The sequence below is a fragment of the Dermacentor albipictus genome, chromosome 4 (genome assembly GCF_038994185.2).
Source record: "Dermacentor albipictus isolate Rhodes 1998 colony chromosome 4, USDA_Dalb.pri_finalv2, whole genome shotgun sequence".
Classification (NCBI taxonomy): Eukaryota; Metazoa; Arthropoda; class Arachnida; order Ixodida; family Ixodidae; genus Dermacentor; species Dermacentor albipictus.
Genome location: NC_091824.1, coordinates 46974503 through 46998700, shown reverse-complemented (window position 1 = coordinate 46998700; position 24198 = coordinate 46974503). Strand labels below are relative to the sequence as shown.

At 47.6% G+C, this 24198-nt stretch overlaps 1 long non-coding RNA gene across 2 annotated transcripts in view; it reads right to left on the bottom strand.

Moving 5' to 3' along the window:
• Nucleotides 1-24198, bottom strand: part of LOC135915411 (uncharacterized) — a 155614-nt gene that overhangs the window by 70048 nt on the left and 61368 nt on the right. For both annotated transcript variants that reach the window (XR_011513863.1, XR_010568614.2), the window contains exon 2: nt 2356-2613. This is a non-coding gene — a long non-coding RNA (uncharacterized lncRNA). The remainder of the gene's footprint in view (nt 1-2355; nt 2614-24198) is intronic.

The following is a 24198-nucleotide window of genomic DNA, read 5'->3' as shown; positions in this document are numbered from 1 at the left end:
GGTCGAAATGCTGAGGCCTTGAGCACGCAGGTACGATGATGTTAGGGTCACTGCTTTTCGGAGCCGTGCACGCACCTGGAGACGCGTAACTGCCGAGGCCCATATGCATATGTCGTCAGCATATAAGGAAAGGTTTACTGTATGTGGTAGAACGTCGGCAAGTCCAAGGATTACAAGGTTGAACAAAGTGAGGCTAAGAACCCCACCCAGAGGGACGCCACTGCGAGTGTAATGGTTAGCAGTTCGGCCATCTGCACTGTGCGCAAAGAAGGATCTTTGGAATAGATACCTCCGAATCCAACGAAACCTGCGCCCACCAATTCCATTATTTTCCACAGCATCAAGGATGGCTTGATGCATTACATTACCATTGGCGCTTTTCACATCGAGGAATAGTGCAACCGATATACGTTTGCGGTGTTTTTCTTGTTGTACAGACGTCACGAGGCTGATGACGTTGTCAATAGAGGTATTGTTTAGCATTTTTGAATTAATATTGTCAATACCGGACGATGGGGATAACTTGAGATTACTTATTAAAGACGAAATGCCATCTGCTGTAATTTCTATTGGCTCCATAAAAGGATATTCAAAGTCAGGGACTATGGGAACAGTGGAACATTCTTCCTGTGTAAAAGAAGATGGGAAAAATTTTAAACGCTACTGGACAATCAGCGTCAGACAAAGAACTTTCATCATCATCATGTATCACAACATTGCGGACAATGGCATCTGGTGATGTAACGTGCTAGAATTTTCTGGGGTTATTGATTAAAAGAGACGGCAGGTCACGCGAAAGATATTTTTCTTTGGCTGCGCGTAGTTCTGTGCAGCAAGATTTCAGAAAATCACTGTATGCCGCCCAAGATGGGACTTGATTACCCCTTCTGGCTGCCCTATACAGACGCTTCTTATTGTTTCCTAATGTTCGAAGGTGTTTAGTAAACCAAGGACTTGACCTGCCATTTGCTATTGATATTTTCGCCGCGTAATTTTCTACCAGTGCTGTTAAGTTTTGCTTTAAAATTTTCCAGCTCTCGTTCACCAAACTTGAGTCAAGGTGTAGCTGAAATTCTTCGTTGAAAAAGATAGCTAATTCAGCATTCAGAGGCTGTTCCGCATGCTACCCAAACTATTTCAGCAGTGGAATTTGTGTTAACTAGAAACAATGAAATGCAGTTTCTATAGCGATCAGAACACATGCACCCCTTTTCCCACTTCGGTCGTGCCTGTAAATGTTACATTTGCTAGTGTTGGGAAGAAGTTCTTGATTAGTGATGTCAGTGCGCAACCTAGTCTCGGTTAAACCTACAATATCGGGATCCTCCTGCTCCAAATAGGCGCTCAATGCGTCGCGCTTCTTTAGTAGAGTGCGAATGTACGTGTAAGATAACGACAACAGTGACGTTAAAGAAGATGGCGATTACTTAGTTGTACCAGCACATGTTGCCTTGTTTAGCTACGGGGTTGACGGCACAACTGTGTCAGCAGCGTGGTTATAAAGATAAGGGATGTCATTAATACGAATCTTATCTGCTGTAAGCTTGAAAGGCTGTTTTCTTGATTTTTCAAAGTCAATACATTTTTCCCTAGCTTGCCTCATGGATAAAGAAAAATCTTCACGTACGGAATGCTCAGTACCTTTCAGCTTGTGCGCAAATGCGAGGATATTCTGCTTGTCCTTAAAAAGGGTCAATTGTGCTATGATGGGCCGATGTTTCTCAGAAGAAAAGCGTTCCAATCTAAGCACGCGGTCAAACTGTGCGTTCACTGAGGTGAGGCCAAGCAGTTCAGAGCAAAACTTAATTATGTTTTGTTCAGATGCAGCCTAGTTATCACCTTGCTGGTCATCAATGCAAAAAAGTAACAGTAAATCACGTCGTCGCATTCCCTTTTCTGTATCATCAAATCTAGAATTGAGTGAACGAATCTGATCGCATAAACTGTGTAACTCCTTGCTTGGCGCCAAATTTTGAACACCACAACCTAGAGGATGCAATCGTGCCTTCGAGTGCACCTATCCTTCCAGCTAAGCAATCCACTCCGGCATCTATGGCTTCTTGCCGTTCCCTGATACCTTTCAGCTCACTTAGAATGGCTTATTGTCCTGCTTCAAGTATATGCACAATCACTCAAGAACGGAATCAGTGTTTGCGCGATGACATTAGTGTCGGGGCCCGGGTTTTGTTCTACATCCCCCGAAAGCAAAATCAACCAGCTACTTATGGAAGGACACACGCTCGATTAGAGCGATAACGCCAGACACAATTTAACTGAAAGCACTTCAGGGCACGACACCGCAATCAGACAGTAATTATCACTCTTAATAAAAAAGGCGCCAAGGTGCTAACTGACCTGCAAATGCAGCAGCGGCGAGTACCCCATTCTGACGATAGTAGCGGGGCCGAAGCGAGCAGTAGCCGGACGATGCTTATATCCCTTGTCCATCGCTGCGATGATAACGGTTCAGGATCCACGTTGCTAGCCCATTCCATGGAAGCGTTCCGAGTCTAGCAGGTTGAACGGGGATTCAGGCGGCGATGAGAGCAGTGCACTTGGATGCGGCAGCCAACATACAGTGGATGAAGGATGGATACCACACAAAATGGCAGCCTGTAAATACAGCAGGGGGTGAGTGTACCCGCTTCTGGTGGTGGTGTCATGCCCCATCTACTATCTACTAATTTGCTAATCGCAATCGGTGCTTCGCTTTTTGGGAGGAACTGCGAATATCTTTTTTTGTGAAAAGTACGTCAGTCCATAGTTATGTTATAGTAGCGAAAGCTTTCCAGCAATCTCTTGACAAAACTAGTATTCCCACAGACTGGAAAATTGGGAAGGTCGCTCCGCTCCATAGGTGTGGCAATAAAACTTCACCCCTTAATTGCCGTGCATTTCACTCGCACATGCTGCAAACTACTTGAGTATTTAGTATTTCAACCACTAGTTAGTTTTCTCGAAGATAATGCATTTTTCACGTCTGCGCAACATGGCTTGCGTAAAACATACTCATGTGAAACTCAGCTCTTGTCATTCACTCAAATTGCACCATATTTTTGGAGAGCCATCCTGACTCCGCTGCACATTCCTGGACTTACCCAAGGCATTCTGCAAAGTGTGTTATCAGCTGCTACTTCATAAGCTAAGTTTTCTTAACCTTGAACCTAATGGGCACAGCGCGAACAAGACGACGACGGAATGAAAGGAGACAGGACGAGCGCTGACTCACAACTAGGTTTACTAAAAGATCCACCTACTGAACGTACTAAAGCATCCACCATATTAGTCGTGGAAGAAACCCACATTGAGCGAAAGGGCACGGGGTGCATTAGCCAGCCTTCGATCCCACTTTCTCAGCTGGAATTAACCTAAGTAGGTAGCTCGGTACGGTAACAGATGCCCTGTGTACACGTGGCCCGATTGTGCGTTCCTCGATTGACCATGTCATCGCTTGCGTTGCTTATATACCTGGTATGTGTTTTAGTAAACGTAGTTGTGAGTCAGCGCTCGTCCTGTGTCCTTTCACTCCGTCGTCGTCTTGTTCGCGCTGTTTCCATTATGAATGTATACCTACTCACCCAACTTTCCGCTTTAATACTTGATCCTAACCTTGTTAGGTGTACTGCATTCTTCGTTCTTAACCGATTACGATATGTTAGCGCTAATGGTCATGACTCATCCTTTACTAACGTAAATTCCGGCGTTCCACAAGGGGCCGTCTTTGGACGCCTTCTATTCTTAATTTACATTTATGATCTGGTTTCCATTGTTTCCTCTGACATCCCTTAATTTCGCAGACATATGTATAATTTTTCGTTAAATTAATACCGATAGAGATATTAACACTCTCCAATTGACATAGTTACTGTATCCAATTGGTGTAAAATGTGGCGAATGGAACTAAATGTAAAAAAAAATGTAAAATTATGCGTGTCGCGCGAAACACTAGCAGCCCTCCTTTTTATGTTTTGAACAGCGTTCCACTGGAATCCGTCGCATCTTATAAATACTTATGTGCTCATATATCATGTAACCTAAATTGAACAGTGCACACAGAAATCCCTAATAACAATGCTAACGGTATGCTAGGATACTTACGTCGCAACTTTTCCGTTTATTCTTCAGTTAAACTAACGCTTTACAAAACCTTAATACCAGCAAAGCTTGAATACGCTGTTTCTGTATGAGATCCTATGCATGTAAAATTGATCACTGCCCTGGAACTTGTTCAGAATAACTCGGCTAATTTCTATCTAAGAAAAAACCAACCAAAGAAAGACGCACCCAGGAAACATACAGTAAGACAAGAAAGATGTCTGTGCGCGTCTTTTTTTTACTGTTTTTTTTCTTAAATACAATGCACCAACAATCCCAACAACATGTTCGACTCACTTGGTTCTCTCTAACTACAATAGCACCGCTAGCACAACAGCTAAGAAAGCCAGCCTTTCCTTTCTGTTTCCAGCAGTGCGTCGAAAACTTGGCCGCTTAAATTTAATTCATAACACGTACTGCTATATCGGTCTTCACGACAAATTTATTCTTTCACCGCACTATGTTTTCCATATTATTGATCACCGCCATAAGGTAAGTGTTCCATTTTGTAAAACGAAAACATTTTTCAAATCTTTTCTTATGCGCACAGTAGTCGAGTGGGACCACCTTCGTGCTGAGGTTGCATCAATCATCGATAACCAACGTTCTCGCGAGGCACTAACCCCCATTGTTTAAGTATATGCCTGTTCGAAATTGTTATTATGACTCACTGTATCTTGCTGTTCTCTTTATGATTGTATTTTTCCCACTCCCCTCTAATGCCTTTGGCTTTGAGGGTAAACAAATAAATAAATGTAAGAAGGCTGGTCCGACAGTTACTTTCGAAGGTATCGCCTTCAGAGTGCGCCGATTGGCTGGTCCACCAAAGCTGCACGAATCAAACAACGCACTGTGTACCTATGTCACGCGAAAGTGATAGTAGTGCCGAAAGGGATCCTCCGAGGATACGTCCTCAATATGCCTTCATTGCCCTTTCTGTTTCAGAGATGACTGTTTAAGAGGGGAGGAGGGGGAAGGTGGAAGGGATGAATCACGCTTATCGCATCATTCGTATAGTAAACGACTTCCGTGAACAAACGTCAGGTTGGTAGGGCGCACACGTTCTGTTGCACAGCGTGTTTGTCCTGAGCGTATTGCGCCGCTTCTTCCCCTTCCACACGGCCGACCAACTAGCTCAAAGGAAGATGCTGCTTGTAAACGTGGTGCTAAATTACCAATTTTAGGCGTTTTCTTTTTTTTCGTATTTTTTTTCGAGAACCATTGAGGACTTAAATGAAACGTGTGCTTCTTGTAGTCGCTACAGCTCAGCCTTCTCTGTTAAATAAACACTTATTCTAAATCGCTTGGAAGACTGCCTGACAAAAGCATGTTTGCTATTCACACGTATTTGAATAGGAAAATGGGAGTCGGCCGCGCTTCGAGTAATCCGATTTGCTGGCGTTCGTCTTGTCCATACATGTATATATACGTGCAATAATTTTCGCCCCTATTGTAATACAGCTTTGCTGTCCGAGGTGTGCCACACCCTCCGTCCCCACCACCAGCTTTCTCTAGTGTAAGAGAGAGAGAGGGAGGGTGGAGAGAAATAGAACACTGCATGGTTGATCGGGAGCTGAGCAACAAGTATAAATTTTTAACCTGATAACAGCGATTGAATTAATATTATTGGTTTCCCAAATGCCCCCGACCTTTGCATTTTGTTCTTTATAGGCACTGCTTTATCAAAATTGGTAAGAAGCACAAGTTTTGTGAATTCGCACTCTAGTGAAAATGTAGCATTAACCCTCGAAGCAGTGGAAGGCCTTTCGGCGTAGCGAACGAGCACTTTTACGAGCAGCGATTGGCACTAAAACTTGTTGAACAAACTACGACACAAAAACACTTCTTCTGACACGGCTAACCTGTAGTAGTCACGTTGAAGGAAAACTGGTCCTCAGGGGATTCAAAATGTATTACAGGTTGTCGAACGTTAGGTCCGAGAATATGTTCAAAGCCTCGCTGCGGACGAACATTGTCCGGTGCCGACGCCTCTGTCCCCCGTACCACTGGGGCGCCAGTTAAATATTCATAAGCGCTCCTCGAGCTAGCGTGAAGCCGAGGGGGAAGCAACCCACAAGAGGCGCTGTCTTCAAGAACGCGCGTGTGTGTAGGTGTGCGCAGAACCGCGATGCGGCCCGGACGGCTATCTCCAGATGGTTGTCTGCGGCTGAAGCAGGTGGCCGGCAGTGCTTCCTCGATCTGAAGAGCGAATAAAGAATTCAGCGAAGACAGCGGCCCGACTTTGGCCACGGGATTACCAACGGAAACCATCTGTTTTACGAGCGAATACATTTTTTTTTATCGTACTGTTCTTATTTTATACTATCTGACAGAAGCAGAAGGCAACGACGCGGCCGTCACCTGCTGCCAGGCCAGTAACGCCTAGCCTTTTTTTTTTGGTTTGAGTGGATGTTGAGATCAATGTCAATAAACTTGTCGCCCTAGGTTGAAATACACAGCCCAGCCTGGCTATACATGCCAGCAATAGACGGAGTCGATTATGAGTCGAATTTTGTCATTTCCAGGTTCACTATAGGGACTCCTGTGGCTACAGCCATACTTTCTCGAAGCTAAGCAGCAATCCTCGACGTCATGGCATTACCCGTAACTAAGCGTGTCTGAAGCGTTATAGGCGCGATGGCTGCTCCCGCAACAAAAATCCCGATTTGCAATTGTTACATTGCGCCTCTTATCTATTTGTGGAGAAATAAACATTCTAGTCTATTTTAGTATGTGCTATACGTGTCAGAGTACATGCCTCAAAATATGATTGGGCAGGCGAAGTGTCTTCATACTTCTGAAAGAAGGTTTCTTCTGGGTATAGTTTAAACTCCAGCCACAGCATCATTAATCTTTCAAACTATGGCTCACTTAATTAATTGCTGCATAGGTTAATCACTTCCTTATTGCTTTCATCATTACTACAATCGGTTTGTACGCCTCTAGAGCTGCTTTCGCTTTACTTTTACGGCTTGGAATAAACTTTATTGCAAGATCATGGCAGCCAGTTGTTTCCCGAATGTGGAACCCTTATTTCGGAGACCCATAGGTATAACCGCCACCGCCTGGCAAGAACGACCAGCCATTGCTGGCCAGTCGCCGTCATGTCGGTCAGCCGCTCCTCCCAAGAGGTGAGGATGGGGTTTGGAACAAGAGGGACGTTGGGAATGTTTTGGCAAAGCCAGAACATATGAAAATATACAGTAAGGTGGGGTGCTAGCCGCATTGCGGGTATTTAGCTGGACCACCGCCTCTGGTGGTAGGAGTAGAAAAGGGTTTCGGGAATGTATGCGTCTGTAGTTGCCGCCAACAGGCAGCCTGTGAGCGAGTAATGGAAGGCGAGTAAGTTAAGCGTATCTCGGGAAGTTGGCATACGTACGACAAACGTTGCGGTCAGATGATGGCAGAGCAACCCCACAGCGGCTTCGTGTCAAGAGTTCTCGGGCCAGCGCATGAGCTGGCTCATTAGCGGGGATCGCTGGGTGCCCAGACACCGAGACCTACCACATAGTGTGTGAAGTTGGTATTATGAAGGATTCAAGTACGGATGTGGTGGCAGGATGCAAAGTACTGAAAAGGACACGCCGATAAGCAGCCACCTGCGATCCTGTGAGGATACGATTGGTGGTAGAAGGAGCGAGAGCTGAGGTGGAAAGGACTGCACTAGCAATCGCATGTTCTTCCAGGAGGGAGAGATCGGTTAATGTACGTTCCCAGGCTGCGAATACGGCCACGAGATTAGCCTGCACTACTAACATAACTCCCCCGCGTTCATCGGCTGGGCTGGCGTCAGTGAAGAGCATACGAAAAGCACCGCAGCCCACGGGATATTTGCGTTGCAAGTGCGCGGCCGATGGTGCCGGCGGTAAGTATGGCGGGTATGGTGCGTATGGCGGGGAATAGGTGATACCACGAGTTTGGCAAGTGTTGCAGGGGAAGGGCCGTAGATGTAAGGAGAGCAGGATGGGGTAGGTAGTCAAGAGAACTAAGAAGATTCTGTCCGTGGCTTGTGGAAAGCAAGTGCGTCAGCTGGACGGCCTGGTAGGATTCTATAAGAAGCTCCAAGTCGCTCCAGGTTAAAGGTAGCCGTGGACGTGGAAGGCCAAGTGCAAGTTTCTGCGCCTTTCTTAGCAAGACATACTTGCGTCTTCCATGTGAGTTAGGTTGGGATAAAGCAGCTGTATAGGAAACGTGAGTGCATCAATGCCTGCCTGTAAAAGGTTTAAAGCACCAGCCTCTTCGAAGCCACGTCGGTGGTTAGAGACCCTCCGAAGCATGATTTGGTTACTTACAGTGCGGAGGTGGCGAAGGGTGTGTGTTGCTTTGGTATTGGCCTGTAAAGTGAAACCAAGCACCCTTATGAACGATTTACGTGTAACGGGTTTGGCATCTAATGTGATTTTAAGGGACAGGTCTGTTTGCCCGTGAACGTGTTTCATGACGACGAGTAGCTCCGACTTGGCCGGGAGCATGTGAGGCCTCCGCGCGGGACGTATTGCTCGATGGTGGTAGCTTCTTCCCGCAACAGGCCTTCAATGTGTCCGAGGAAGCCTGTCGTTACCCAGAGAGTGATATGGTCTGCGTATGGAGCATGACGAACATCCGATATCTGATCTAGGAGTTGAGGGATACCTCGCATGTAGAGGTTGGATAGGAGTGGAGACAGTGCGGAGCCTTGCGGAGTGCCGCGGTTTGATACAGGTCACACATTACTCACACATTCTCATTCACACATTCGCGCCTCCCACAGCAGCTGCTAAATGTCCTACAATCAAATCGTGGGCGAGTTGATGAATCGCCCCTTTGAGGTCTATGGCTGACAAGACGCGGTATCGTGACGTACTCAGCAAGTCAATGACATCGTGGTTCAGCCGGAGCATTATGCCCTGAGTAGGCATGCCACCACGATAACCATGAAGGATGTCAGATAGGGCGCAGGTGACAGAAAGAAATTTGCGTTGGCGAAGTTACACACTTTTGCCTAGCAGTTTGCCGAGGCGCAAGGTTTGAGAAATCTAGCGCATGTTCTCTAAGGAGAGCAGTTTTCGGGCTTGGGAATAAGAAACACTGTGGCTTCTTTCTACACTTTTGGTAAGGTTCCGGATTCCCATGCTTCATTCAAGTAAGTCGTAAGTTGATTAGTGTCACAAGCAGAGACGTCATAGCGTAGCGAATACCGGATTCCGTCGGGACCAGGGGATGTGTTTACGGCGAATGTCGGTGGGCATTGCGCGAATCTCAGTGACAGTTATAGGCGTGTTAAGATAAGCCAGTATCTTGGGAATCCTCGTAGTCCGTGTAGTCCGCGTAACGTGGTGCATCTGGGGGTGGGAGATAAGCTATCGTAAATGTGCAAGCATTCGGAGTCTGGAATGTTAGTTGCGTGAAGAAGTTTTCGAAAGCTTCTGGATTTCTCTGATTTTGCTTGGCCGGCGTCTATTGGATGACGTAGTAGAGACCAGGCACGTGCAGTACTGAGGCTGCGATTTAGTTTGTCAAAAAGTGAGCGCCAGTTTTGACTGGTTAGACTCTTAGCGTGAGACCTTAGAGACCTGTGTGATGCGCAGCCTCAGTTTCCTGTTATGATGCTGGCAGTGCCATCTTTTGGTTTGGTTAGGTTTGGTTTGATTAAGGTGGACATCTATGACTGGTGCATGCGGAGTTAGAGTGAGAGTGCACGTGTGAATATTTAGCTGGTCTTGCAGTGCGGAAGTGGTGCAAGAGGATGTGTGGAAGGCAGGCCAGTACGTTAGTCGGATCTGGCCTGCGTCGCCCACAAAATATTTTTTATTAATGCGGATAGCAATGATTGAGTGGTCACTACCTAACTGCTCGTCAAAGTTGTACCAGGTGTAGGAGCGACTCCCATAAAGGCACTCCCACAGAGGTACCCATAAAGGTACTATGAAAATCCCCCGATATTGCTTTCTGCTACTCAATACGTGCTACATAATATTGTTTTTCCGAGCGTGAAAGAAGCCCGCGAATAGACGCAAAATTTCCGCGCGACTGGCCGCTCGAGGCACTTTGCGCGTACTCACGGGCCTCTTTCACGCTCGGAAAAACACTGTTATGTGGTGTGTATTTAGCAACAGAAGACTGCTTCGGGGAAGAAGGAAAACAAGAGGTCAAAGGCAGAGTGGTTAACCAGATGAAGTGTCCGGTTGCTTCGGGAGTTTTCCATGTTGCTATACAACGTGCTTTTTGAAACTTTTCGACTAATTATAATATTCACGCTTATTAAATAATTAAGACTAATTATCTAATTAGGCGGAATGAAAAAAAAAATTATCTAAGTATCTCCAAGCGGCGGCACACACAACATTACCTTTGGTTTTCTGTCCAGCTATGTGGCATTTGCATATTTTTATATCTTGGTGCGTGACAGTTCGGACACCATGTATAAGTTAAAAGGTGATGCACTTCCTAAAGAAGGACCGTTTATTGTGTCGACGTTTGGGCCTTTCTCAAGATGGGCAACAAAATATACAGATCATGTTTTTCACCAATTTCCACGGGTAAAATAATTGTATGTGTATGTGATACACACACACACACACACACACACACACACACACACACACACACACACACACACACACACACACATGTATATATATATATATATATATATATATATATATATATATATATATAGAGAGAGAGAGAGAGAGAGAGAGAGAGAGAAAAGACGAGAACTTATGGCACTATCCAGTGAATAGTTTGTGTAGTCAGGGCTTACTTAAACGAGCGCGCCATTTAAGGTTCTGCTAAGCGCGACAACGCAGCACAGGAAACGGTTCCGAGTATAATGGTGGACGTGGTCAGTGCACCCAATGCCGTTTGTAGACTGCCGGGGTCCCGACGCAGGGCCCGTAAGGAAGCTTGAATGGCGACCGCAAGCCGGCTCCAGTTAACTTCGCGGTGCGCTACTTGTTCGTTCGTTTCCACCCTAATGGGATTTGTTCCCGTAGCCAGGAGAAAGGGTTGGGAAGGAGCGGGGAAGGAAGGGGCTGACCCGCCGACATGTGTAAAATTGTCGTTCAAAGCACGCGCGCGGGCTAACCCAAGAATGGGGTCCTCCGTAATAACCTGTACTTAGAAAATAAAAAAGGAAAAGAACGAAACAAAGAAAGAAGCAAAGAAAGAAAGAAAGAAAGAAAGAAAGAAAGAAAGAAAGAAAGAAAGAAAGAAAGAAAGAAAGAAAGAAAGAAAGAAAGAACAACGAGACAAAAAAGAAAAGAAACGGAAATTTAAAGGGAAAAAAAGGTGGATGAAAGAAAAACATTAGCGACATCAAAATAACTAGGTAAGCCGTAAATCACCGTACAATACGATCACCGGAAGTGTTTTCCTGAACATGCTGCTGCACCGGGCACGTTGAGCAGATTGCGAACAATAGACGGAGCGTCAGAGAAATGTGTTTATGCATAAACCAATGCTAGATGCGAAAGTTCAAAGAGGGTAAGTGATCGCTGCGAAAAACGTACCCATTGAACAGGATTTTCAGCGAAAAGGGAAGTAAAGGGGCCGGAAGTGTTTAGATGGAGGTACATTAGCCTTGGATCTTAACACCGAGAGGGTACCGGGGGGTTCATTTATTCCATTTCTTATTGTAATAACTTTGTAGATGAAATAAGTTTCGCATCGTTCGCGTTCTCTGGTAGTGCGAAAACTGCAGCAATGTAACATTGCTAACGTCATAGCTGTGACCTCTTGACGTAATTTGTTTAGAAAGAGGAAGGCCGGGAAGTGACTGCACATGAGAAAGATTGCTGTGGAACTGAATTCAAAAGGGGGTGTCCGCCAGTCCTAGGTATTGGATCTGACATGCTCCGCAATCCGAAAAGATAGACGACATTCAGTGAATCGCACTCTATTTCACCTTCTATTAGGTGCTAGAACTTGAACTGCGTGCTCTCAGCAACCGAAGTTGTCTACATGTGTTTGCATTACTTGCATCTGCTTTTCTCGCAAGGTGGATATCCTATATACGAAGCGTTCCTTGTGTTTTTGAGTGTATGATGTTTTCTATGATGATTTTTCGCTCCCTATGCACCACGCGTGGAGAAGCAAACATTTCCGATAGTCCCTCGCTTTGTTCAATTACGTAAAAATGTATTTCTTCATATTTTATGAACGTTTACAGTATTGCTTGTGAAGGTTAGCACCAGGTTTCTCCTTGCCTGCTGATTGGCCTGCCTTTGTTATTGTAGTAGGTGGTGGCGATCGATATTTGCAGCTTTCGTCATTACGTCGTCAGTGATAGAAAGCGGGTAGTTCTGACAAAGAAGTGTCACGCATGCGCATAGCATTTTAGTGGAAGCCGTGCGTACATGAGCAGATCATGTTTAACTTGCGTGCTTGCGAATATGGAATACATGGTATTACTGTGAGGCGAGTGACAGCCTTTAAAGTGGTGCAAATACTGTTGTCTATCCGTAGGCTTTCTGCATACACAGATAGCCAGCGAACCGTCTTCTACACGAATGTGCACATTGAGGAGGTTTACTACCGCAAGGGAATATGTGCGGCGTAAATGAAATGCTCGAATATGCTCGGCTGAAATGATCTGTGAATTTGGTAAGTTCGTTTTCTGACCCTGTTCAAATAATGAAGATATCAGAGACCTGCTTGTAGAACAATCATCTGATATCGTAGGCTCACAGGAAACTGGACTCTACAGATCCTTTTCACGACGATCCTGTGGGCGCCGCCATGTTTTATCACTTGGTGACGCGTCCATTGCTTGCCTCAGCTGCCTCCGTTGCTTCCGCGTTTAGAATACTTGCGTGCGAAGCCGGTGCGGCTCCGCAAACCTATGTTTCGACGGATATCGTAAACAGTGACTGTGTGGATCATACGAAGCTTTGACGAAAGCTTCAGAGGACATGTAAGTGTTTTCAGAGCTCATTACGCCTTGGTCAAACGTCGCGGGCACAAGTATACGGCGCGGGCATGGGCGCCTTGGTCAAACATCGCGGGCACAGGCATGCGGTGCTTGTTCTAAAAGCGAGGTTAGAAGTGTATTCCAAGTTGTTCTAACTTTCCGCTTACTAATTAAATCAGGATCAGTCTATTTTACTCTTCGTTCTTTCTTTGGCAAACGCTTTGAAACAGCGACTTGTCATGTTTCTTACTCATTACACTTCCTCTGTGCTTAAGGATTGGAAAGTAGATGTTCTGTACTTTCGGACGACTTTGCACCAACTGGACTCCAGACCGTCCACTGAGTCAAAGATACACGGACCGTGGATACACCAGTCACTGGCACGAAAAGCGATTCGTGCACTAGTGCAATATTTGAAGTGCACCTGCTTAAGGGACCGTTTGTAGTGTCCCTCTGTATAGTTCCCTCCCACACGCATTCAGTGCTTGCTCTCTCCCTTTTTTCCTCTTTCCATTTCCCTTTCCCCCACCCCCAGTGTAAGGTAGCAAACCGGGTGCTCTTCTGGTTGACCTCCCTTCCTTTCCTGTCCTTGCTTTCTCTCTCTGACAGCACGAAGCAACGACGTATTGTCGCTGAACATGTTGTTCTTTTTAGCGCAAAAGCTCAAGAAGAAAGAAGACAATGAGAGGCGAAAGGAAAGACGAGCGCTCGTCTTTACTTTCATTTCGCCTCTTACTGTATTCTTTATTTTTTCGAGTTTTTTGTGCTAAAAAGAGCGACATGTTAAGTAAACACCAACTCGCCCAAGAAGAAGTTATCGTCAAGTATTTTCGCTGGCCACTCGCTTACTCTGTGGACCGCCACGAGACGTTCAGCTTCGAGCATTCGTGTGTTGCCGGTGTAGTCGCCGTCACTCCTGCTCCGGCACATTGAATGAAGTATGCACCCGTTCACTGATGTGTGTAGACAGCGTGCGAGAAACTTACTATGCCAGTAAGTGGCACTACTCCATTTCGTAATGAGCGGTACTCACTCTTAATCGCCGTCGTTCCGGGGTTACGCCCTTTGTCCGGAGGTTAGCGAAATAACGCTGGTGGATGAGTGCACTTCTTAACCTTGATGAAAGTAGTGAGTCAAGAAGGGCTGGAAACACAAGTAGCCCATATATAGCAGCGGTCGGTAAACCAGGTCACATATATTCGTTCAATTCCTTAATAGGCATGCCAGTCATTATTTTTGCCGCCAACTACCGCACACGTGTTTCCTCCATCGTTCCACAGTTTGCAGCGTTATAATGAAGCACAGTGCGTTAGCGAATGCCGAGTTGCATTTCCGACAGTTGATGGCACAGTAGCAGAGCCGAAGCAGTAATGGTTTCGTATTCGTGCTCTTTCGATGAGGCAACATCCGACGCGCCGCCGAAAGCGCCATCTGGTTCCTTTCGAGCAAACTGCTCCGAGAAAAGGGTCAATACGGTGCTTGAATATGTTGGCGTAGTTTGTTGCCATTCTTTTGCCCATTGCTATGTCACTTTTTTGAAAATAATACTGACCGTTATATTCCAACCTATTGAATTAAACAACGAGCCTAGTTAAAATCTTTATAACTTTTTGGCTCGGATATGCTGTAGCGTTATGAATGTTATATGATTCGACAAGGGCCCTTACACCATCATGAACGTTATGCCGGTGTAAGGGTCCTCGTAGGTGGGGCGTAATGCAAACGCACTTCTCTCGCATTTACCACTAAATAGCCACTGAATTTTTTGCGCCAGCGATGGTTGTGGCCCCAGTCACAGTATGCATAAATGAGAAGCAGCCTGGAGTCCAGCCTGTCCAAGTTGCCTGGAGGGCGAGGTGCTGTGCGTCCTATGCCAAGCAGAGGTATGTCGGATTTAGTAAATCCCATTTCGCACTGTGTCTCGTAAATATTTCTTTCTACGAGAACCCCATGGCTAACGTTAGGGGAGGGCACCATATATATATGTGTATATATATATATATATATATATATATATATATATATATATATTTATGTGTGTGTGTGTGTTTGTGTGTATGTGTGTGTGTGTGTGTGTGTGTGTGTGTGTGTGTGTGTGTGTGTGTGTGTGTGTGTGTGTGTGTGTGTGTGTGTGTGTGTGTGTGTGTGTGTGTGTGCGCGCGCGTGGCACGGTCGGCTAGGGCCTCAACGTGCTACACTGTTCCATTTACGTCCAAAACGCGGACTGAAAGTTGTAAACTGTCCATGAAATCGCCGGTTTCTTCTGTGCTCCAAAGCTTTCAGTTCCGTAATCAACGGGCTGCTGCCTAGACTGTCCTATGGATGCTTGTTACTGTGTATTACTGTGCCTGTTACAATGTGTGTTTGCGTACTGTGCATGAGTAGGTCGTTTCGCGCAATACCTTATCACCTCGAGTGACTTGCCAGGTGTATAGCCACAAACATTCATACAGCAGCCGCCAATAAAACACGCCTCGCTATCTCTACACCGTCGAGTGAAGTAAGTGGACAATGCCATGCTTCTGGAAGCTAACCGAATCCTGTCACAACGGATGTCTGCGGGTGCCACCTCATCGCTGCAGCAAAGGCGCCTCGAGCTGAGATGCAAGCCGGTTCATCAATAAACGAATAATTGTTCTCGAGTGTCGTCACTTCAAGTCACAGATACCATAGAGAGGTGTCCATTGGAATACCTTTTTTACTGGCTATCTGGGTATGCTACGCAATTCGCGACGCTTTTCAGTGTTTTGCACTGTACCAATGTATATATGCTTCAAGAAGCGCCTCGTATCGAAATGTGAGATAACCTCCCTACTGTTGTATACGGCGCCTCTTCCGACCGGCGCGACATCTCTGTTCACGTGTCCGGCAGACCACCACAAAGGCCAGAAAGAAAGAAAGAAAGAAAGAAAGAAAGAAAGAAAGAAAGAAAGAAAGAAAGAAAGAAAGAAAGAAAGAAAGAAAGAAAGAAAGAAAGAAAGAAAGAAAGAAAGAAGTCATAACCGCCCAAGAGACCCGCAATCGATGCAGCGGAAGGAGCAAAGCTGTAGCCCCGCCATCAGCACCACCGTGACACAAAACAACCATACGAGACCTCCCCCTCCGGCCGCAGCCGTGGCGGCCAGATTGACGCATGGCCTTCCCGCCAGCAATGAGAGGCCGTACGGGCACCCACAACGGCATTACATGCCCAATGCCCGAGCAACTGTATCGATCTCTTCCACATGACCATATAAAGGGGAGGTGTACAGGCGAGGCCAGTAAAAGGAACGAAAAAAAATAAAATTGCGATAAAGGAGTATGCTAGGTGGGCATACGGGAAAGCCAACATCACCACCGCCTTATCGTCGTCTTCTCCTCGTCCCCGGAGAAGGGGGGGGCCATCGGCAATACCAAACAGCAGTGGCTGCAGCCGAGCTATTCTAATGCAATTACTCGCCCAGGTTCCGAATGAAAGGCATTGGGCGATGGAGACCCCATCTGCCCCGCCGAGCTCTGTCCGCGCGCGCGCTGGATACCCGGGCGGTGTGCGCGCGTTGCCAGGTAATAGCGCGGCGGCCAACCTTCATTATGGGCGCAGTGGCAAAAAAGCAGCTGTTGCCGCAGCTTGCCGGATGAAACCTGTTTCCGTCGTCTCATTCAGGTCTCCCGCGCGGTCGGTAAAATATCGCGGAGCCGGAGATTGCGCCGCGCCAGCCGCTGCCGTCCGGGGAGCCTGTCACACCTCAGCCCTCCTCGTCTTCGCTCCAGTTTCGTACCATTCTTTTTTTTTTTCCTTTCGCCTGTTTCTTTTCGTTTAGTCGCGCGGTTCTGGATTAGGTTTATATTGGTTCCTCCTACTATAACGACGCTCTCCGAAGCTTCTCCTGGAGCGTTTATGGGTGTCTTTTTTTTTCTCTGTTTGTTTCTTTCTGCCTTCCTCGAAGGATTTTGAACGTGGGCGTTAAATCACAACCTTCGGCGACGCTCGATAATTGCTGCGGGGCCTGAACTGATCAATAAAGAATCAGACCTATAATCGATATTGATCGACCCGCTTGACACTAATGAAACGCGTTGAAAGATCCCTAATTCGGCGTGATTTGCGAGACGTATAATCAACTCGTGTTGTGAGAAAGAGTGTTTAGGGGTGAGAGAAGGCGGCGAAATGCTTCCTTACAAACAAACGCCCTGCGCCGGAAAAAAATAGTACTAAAAACGTGCTGTGCACAGTCTAAGACTCTTCGCTGTACAGTCATCGTTAGCTTCATGATGGTGCCTGGAAACGCCTAACCGCGTGAAATAAAGTTCGTGGTGTGGAAGCCATGAAAGGTAAATCAGCATTACCAATGGCATTCTTGCTTGATATAAACTACGTACTCAACGCGCATATCGTTTTCAGAATTCCATGTTTCCAGCACACTCAACATGTGCATTAAAAGAACGTTGTACTAAAAGAACCAATGCCCTTGCACACCTTAGCGGCCTGGCAATCTTACGTGTGTTAAGTTTCAGGCGAATTTCTAATATTTACTAATAAGTCATGCATATAAATAGCAGGGTGGAAATCATAGTACCCAAAAGGCGATTCCTAATAAGCCTGATTTAAAGCATAATTCATGAAGAGAGTGACTGACGCTGCTGTAGATGGCGCCACGTACGATTTCATTCGGAACATTCCTTCGGTAGTCAGTGCCTTTAAACTCGTTCTTTGCTAGCCGAGAATGTTCAGAATGTTGACAGTTAAGATAAAATGGCGAAGAGAAAGCGACTGTCACTGTTCGCATCATGCCTCACGAAATCAATGTTTCCCCGAGTAAGTACCCTGGCCGTATGAGCCCGAAACCCTCTCGACCAGGGTCGTTGAGGCCTTCGGCAGCGTTTCAACGTAGACGGGACGTATCTATCGGCGACCCGTCTACAAGACGTCGATCCGTGTTCTCGACAGGCGAACAATGGATTACACCGTGAATTGATCAGTCCCGACAGAACACGAGATCCATCACGATTGATCTGGCAGGCACAAGGAAGGACAGAAAGCGATCACCGCTATCCCTGTCTCGGGCTACTTACTGCTCGCCATATACGATGCGAGGGCGGGTATATGCATAAGGCAATCCGCTCACTCAAGCCGACGACCGGCAGAGCGCCGGGTATCGACAAACTATTAAGCCCCCCCCCCCCCCCCCCCCCCCCTTTGCTCGTATCTGAATATTCATGGCAGAGCCGAGCCATCGGCCTCTCTACAGGCCGCCGCCTCCGGTGTCGGTCCGACACGGCTGAAACGCGATCGACCGAAACCCGCGGCCAATGATTGATAGGGGAACGCAGCCAAATTCCGGGGCCAGGAGCTGCCGCCACCGCTTTTTGACTTTTCCTCCTCCTGTTTTTCTTCCTCGTATTATTACTTATTCGTGCTTTTGCGCTCCTCGATGTGGCAGCGCTTGCATCTGACTCCCCACCCCCGGCACACTCTATCCGATCTCCCGACAGCCCTCCTTCACCACCTAACACATCAGAGACATGGTGAGCTGCCGATCGGGGCGGAACAAGCAACCTGATACCGTGCACCGGCCGTACAGCCCGCTGTCAACTCGCGGCAAGCGAGGGGAGGACGATCAGCCGCCGTCGACTCTACTCCGGTGTCCATTACGCTTACCCTCAATGTCGCGAGAGCGGCTATATGGACGGCGATTGCTTCCATCTCTGCCAACGCGCGTGCATCTGTTTGCTTAGGTTTTGCGCTGGAACTGTTTTCGTTGAATGGGGCGAAATGGATAAGGAGAGGACTTGCAGCAAAATCCGTCGCATAGACGACAATTAATTTTCCTTGTAATATCTTAGCGCGCAAAAATTCCCCTCTTGTCGTCGAAGACGATTTACACCACCTTCGGGCTCGCGCGCAACAGCAGTTTCGAGCGATTTCGCTTCAGCTACGATTTAGCATCGAAGCGAAGGACAACGCATTCAAAAGGCAAAAAAAAAGAAAAGAAAAACTAATCGCGTGGGGTTAAGCTAAGTGCATGCGTATAGTCCATCGCGAATAATACGCGCATAAACATTTCCCTTTCCGTCATCCTCCTTCCCCCTCCCTCCCTCCGCGGGATCGGTCGTTGCATTAAGTTCCGGTACGACTCGCGCATACGCTGGTCTTTACGATAATGGTAATGCGCAGACAGGAGCTGGACCGCAGGAACGAGGACATCAAAGCCGCCCGCCCCCAGGTCGTGTTTTGAGTCCCCCTTACGCTGCAGGAAAACTGCAGCTGTCACAGTGTCGGACGGTGCTTGCCGAGGGGGGGGGGGAGATCAAAGGAGGGGGGGATTGGGGGAGGGTGGTACTGCAGGAGGGTGAAGGTGGTTCTGAGGTGGGGACGGAGAACTGCTTACGCCTCAGGAATTGCGGGCGCGTGCCTCACGTGCTAGAGCCTGATGGATTAGATCGGAAGTTTTGTCGGGGAGCATTAGAAGGGCCCCGACGGTGGCAGCGGCGTTGTCGCAATTCGATCGAACGACGCGAGGACCTGCAGATGTCTCCGGAAGAGCGTTCGACGTCGACGCCGGCAGGTTCGTGGCCTGGCACCGGGCCGACGCGCGCCGCTCGGCGGCCGGGAACTTGAAGAATGCCCCGCGACGAGCCTCCTCGAACGGGAAACGAGACTTTCGCTCTAAACTGGCGGCGGGGTAATCAACCGGACGGGAGTGATAGCCTTGTTTGTGGAACGAAGCCTGATAGCGAATGTAGGACTTCGAAGACGCCGCCTTTTGGAAACTAGGAAAGGCATGCGCGCGCGCGCGGTGGGGCTGTCTGCTAAGTATACAGTGCTTGAGCAGACGCATTTCATTGTGCTGACTGCGATATCGATAAAGACGAATGCTCCGAAAGCGAACTTCAAATGGGCTCCTCCATCGTCGGCCTCTCGCTTTCACTTTAATTTTCTTAGAAACAGTCGCTAAGCCGGAAACTGCTTTGTAAGTTCTTTAGAAAGTCAATGGAGAGTTGATGTGCGTGTAAAATAGGTATGCGGATCTATTTCTTTCAGTTGGACCTTCTTCGGTACAGGTATACCAGAATTATATTAGAAACCATGGTAGAGTGTATAAGCGCGACTCGAACAGACACAGCGCTGCACTTTCAACTATAGATTTTATTTTCGCACGCATCGATAAATATATACCGTGCAAGCGGAAACAAACGTAACAGCAAAAAAGAACATTGAGTAGTACATTTCGTTGAACCGAACACGTGTGCAAGGCAAGGGAAAACATGTACTACAATGGTCACAAAGATAAACCGAGGAATCGTATCTCCTTTTCCGATAGTGACGCCGAAGGCTTGCTTACGCACTTTTGCTCTAATTTTGCAATCTCGTAGGCCTCTACAATCTTTCTCGTCATCCTGCTATGAGCCTTATACAGAATGGAAGTGGTTTAAAACATGGGCTTTCTACGTCCTCGTCCAGTCGCGCTTATACACTCTACCATGGATTCTAACCAACTAGCCCGCCAACATTTTTTAACCTATATTAGAAAGCTATTACTTGCAGTTACTCCACTTTAAAGAAAAGACGATTGCGATAACTATGATAATGCCGTCCCTAATGCCTCACGATAAAACAGACCTGTTGCAGCCTTTAGTGAACTGTACTCCAGCTGACTAAGCGCCGCTTACCGAACAATCCAACTGCGCCAAAGTGAAACAAAACTGGCCTTAGAGCAATCAAGCGTGGCGTTACAGCTGCTACAGTGTCACCGTGTTGCGTATTCCACCATAAAGAAAACAACTCTCCACCATACTTTCCTTCACTGTTTCTTTCTTCTACAGGTTTTTTTTCTTCTTTTTTTTATGCGCCGCAAGGAACAGACTCCCAAGTCCGCAAATGCCCCATGCCAACAAAAGAAGGTAGTCCGGAGATAACGGCACGTTTTTAAACAGCCATTTATCATCCTCAATCGGTTCCCGCTCCTTTAATAGCGGTCACGGAGCAGGCGTCTAATAATAAAAAAGGAAGAAGTAAACAAGAAGGTGGAGCGAGGAGGTAAGGACGACGCAGGGTGGGTGGGAGAAGCGGAGCAGGTGTTGGGGGGGCAAGGGTTGGACGGAGGACGAGAAGCGTTTAGCCGTGAACCGCTCATACAGAAGAGGAAAGACAAGCAAGCATCTTCTAAAGCTTCGACGATGTTTCGCGATGCCCTGGCCGACGAAACGCGCCCAGTGTTCGTTCCGCCCGCCTTTTGTCTACGGCGGGGGCTTACACACACCCGCCATCTACGTCCCCCCGCCCCCCTCCCTCCGCCATAGTGCTGCGCTCTCGGACAATATTATCGCTTCCAGACTTCGCGGTCAGGTCACCGTGGGCGCCGCCGCCACTGCACCATCTCCGACACCTCATCCGCGCGCGCACCTACCAAACCTATAGCGCCGGGCAGGAGGCCCGGCCTTCGGACCAGTTGGCACGCTGGTGTTGGTAAGCAGATTAGGGGCGCCCGGCCACGACGCGTCCTGCGGGCCGCGCCGGGCAAGGCCGGCTGGGAAAGGAAGCGTGTAGCTAATTGTTGATAAAAGGAGTCGCTAATGGCTCGCCGGAGATAAGTGGTAATTAATTGAAGGTACAGCACGCGCGCGCGGCCGAACGCTACCACGTGTGGTTCCGCCGCAGCCGAGCCACGTCGCTGCAGGGGGGGGGGGGGGGGGAGGGAGGGGCACGAACTGGCCGACCGAACGCTTTTGAAGACCGCGTGTTAATCACCTGACGGCGGAACTGGGCGAGTGTGCGCCGCTTTACGGGTTGAATCCGGGCCGTTCCGTTACTCGTTCTGCGCGAATGTTTCGCGGGTTAGGGCTTCGGGGTTGTTTGCGCGCGTGGCTCTTGAAGATGACCCGCTGGGTACGCTAGCGACGCCGCATAGAGGGAACGGTGAGTTACTGCTCGAAGTTGCGATGGGCGTTTCACCTGCGCTCCTTCTCTGCTTCGTGTTTTCTTTCGAAGCACTCTATTCTTCTAGCTTTCTTTAAAAAAAATCACAGAAAAAGCACCAATAGATTGCAGTCAGCTCCTTTATACGGGAGTAACTGGTTGCGTCACGTAAACTCCATTTTCCAGAGTCCAAGTACTCTCCTAATAGATCATGTTCGCTCTGATTAGATGCGAGTAAAGTAAATAGCTACTCCATCGGGAAACGCAATGACACCGTGAAATAAGAGGCAATCTTGATAAATGAGTTACTGCTTGACGAATATTCAATTGGAAAATAACAATGCGCTATTGTACTCAGAGCTGTTTGTACATAGTTAATATATGACAACATGTCCCCAAAACCACTCCTGGGGCCCTATAACGTAAAACTATTCCAATATGTTTCTATTCCAATTTCCTGACGTCAAATTTGCGTAACCACCTACACTGTAAACGCAAATGAGCCGAAAAGGGCATATTAAGGGATGTCACCTCCCTTGAGACAACGTGCCTGAAAACCGTGCTCCCTTACAGTGGTGCAGAAATGTTCAGCGTCCTCCATTTCGCTCCCTCGCAAAATGGGGGTGAAAGAAGGAGAAAGAACCTCAATTCTACATCCTTATTAAGAGGGAGTTTCGAAGATAGAGACCTCCCTTTAGCGTAAACGGAGTTCTCTGTTTCTTATTTTATGCGTTATTTTATTTTAGTATACACATGTGTGAGAAGGAGACGAGAAAGGAGAGATATATTGTCCAAGTGGTTGCTTTTCTTTCTCTTAATTCTGCAAATTTATACATTTCCAGAGTGCAAGCCAGCTTATTTAGGGCGATATAAAAGACGATTTGTTCGTCTCGTTGATCACAATGTCCTGTCGCGCTGCCAGAACCACCGGTCGACCTTACGACCTGACTTCGGAAGCGCGACCATGCAAGACTTCGACGGCTTCGGCCGTAGAATGTCGTCGCTTCTGTTTGTTTTCCCATCAACTAAAAGTGATACTGAAGGCAAAGCCCTCGAAGCGCCACTGTCGTCGGCGCCGGTGACGGCACCTGTTTTGCTCTAGCTTCGTAGTTCTGCGCGTGTGTCTATATGCGTTCTTACGAGAGAATTACGGCGGCCGTCGGAGAGTGTTGCGTGTAATATGTGGAACCTCACAAGAATACCTGCCCCCTGCGCAGCACGGCGGTGATCGGCCACCGCGTAGCCATCGCCTTGTGATCTGTGTACTACAATACACTTTTGTGGTTCGCGCGGCCGTGCTCGGGCATTCCCTACTGCGCCACGATATGAAAGCGGCTAGTGAAACCTCGCCCACAGTCCTCACAAAATCGGAGCGCGTACGGTGTGGACTGCTTTGGAAACGGCGCGTTTCGGATTACCGCTTGCCCAGTTGCCTCATGTTTCACGCGGCCTTATATATTCAGCTGCGGTGGTGAGTACGGCGCGGACCCATTGCGTAATGCACATAATGCTCACACCTTTTATGTTGCGGTGTTGAGACCCGTCGGTCCGCTGAAGAAAACTCAAGGAGCTAGTGCCGCACGAAAAAGAGACATTGTTTTGTTTCTTTCAATTTCTCCCGTTTTACGTGCCGGAACCACGATCTGATTACGAGGCACGCCGCATGCAGTTGGGATCGACTTCGGATTAATATTGATCTCCTGGGGTTCTTTACCGTGCACAGCCACGGCACGCGGGCGTTCTTGCACGCCACCGCATCGAAATGCGGCCGCCGTGGCCAGGATTTGATCCTGCGACCTCGTGCTTAATACTAAGCACAACGCCAAGGACACATAGCAACCACGGCGGGTCAAAGAGTGTTGTATTTTCGTCATGAGGTGTGTTTGATAACCATTCCCTAAGTGTCGATATAGGTTGTGACAGCGATTTGTGCCACAGCAACATTATTTCTAAGGCGGCAAATTACTGTTATGCAGCATGAACAATGCAAACAGCCAGCCTGTTTCTGTGTTAAATGGAGGCATGCAGTGTGTGCACACAATTATGTTCATTTTATCAGTTTTGTGAAATAAGCTTAAAACTGCATGCATGCATTTTCACTGGGAAATCTGTACCAGCACTTTCTTGTACCAAATTGTCTATGCACAGAAGTTTGTGCATTAGAAATAAATTTCAGGCAGTTACAGCATACAATTTCTTTTTCTTAATTAATAAAGGGAAAATTAGACATCCACCCGTTCATAGCAATTGCTACAAAGGAAGCCCATACGGGTTCCTGAAAAGCCTCAGAGTTGAAGAAAATCGTCCTGGTCCGGGA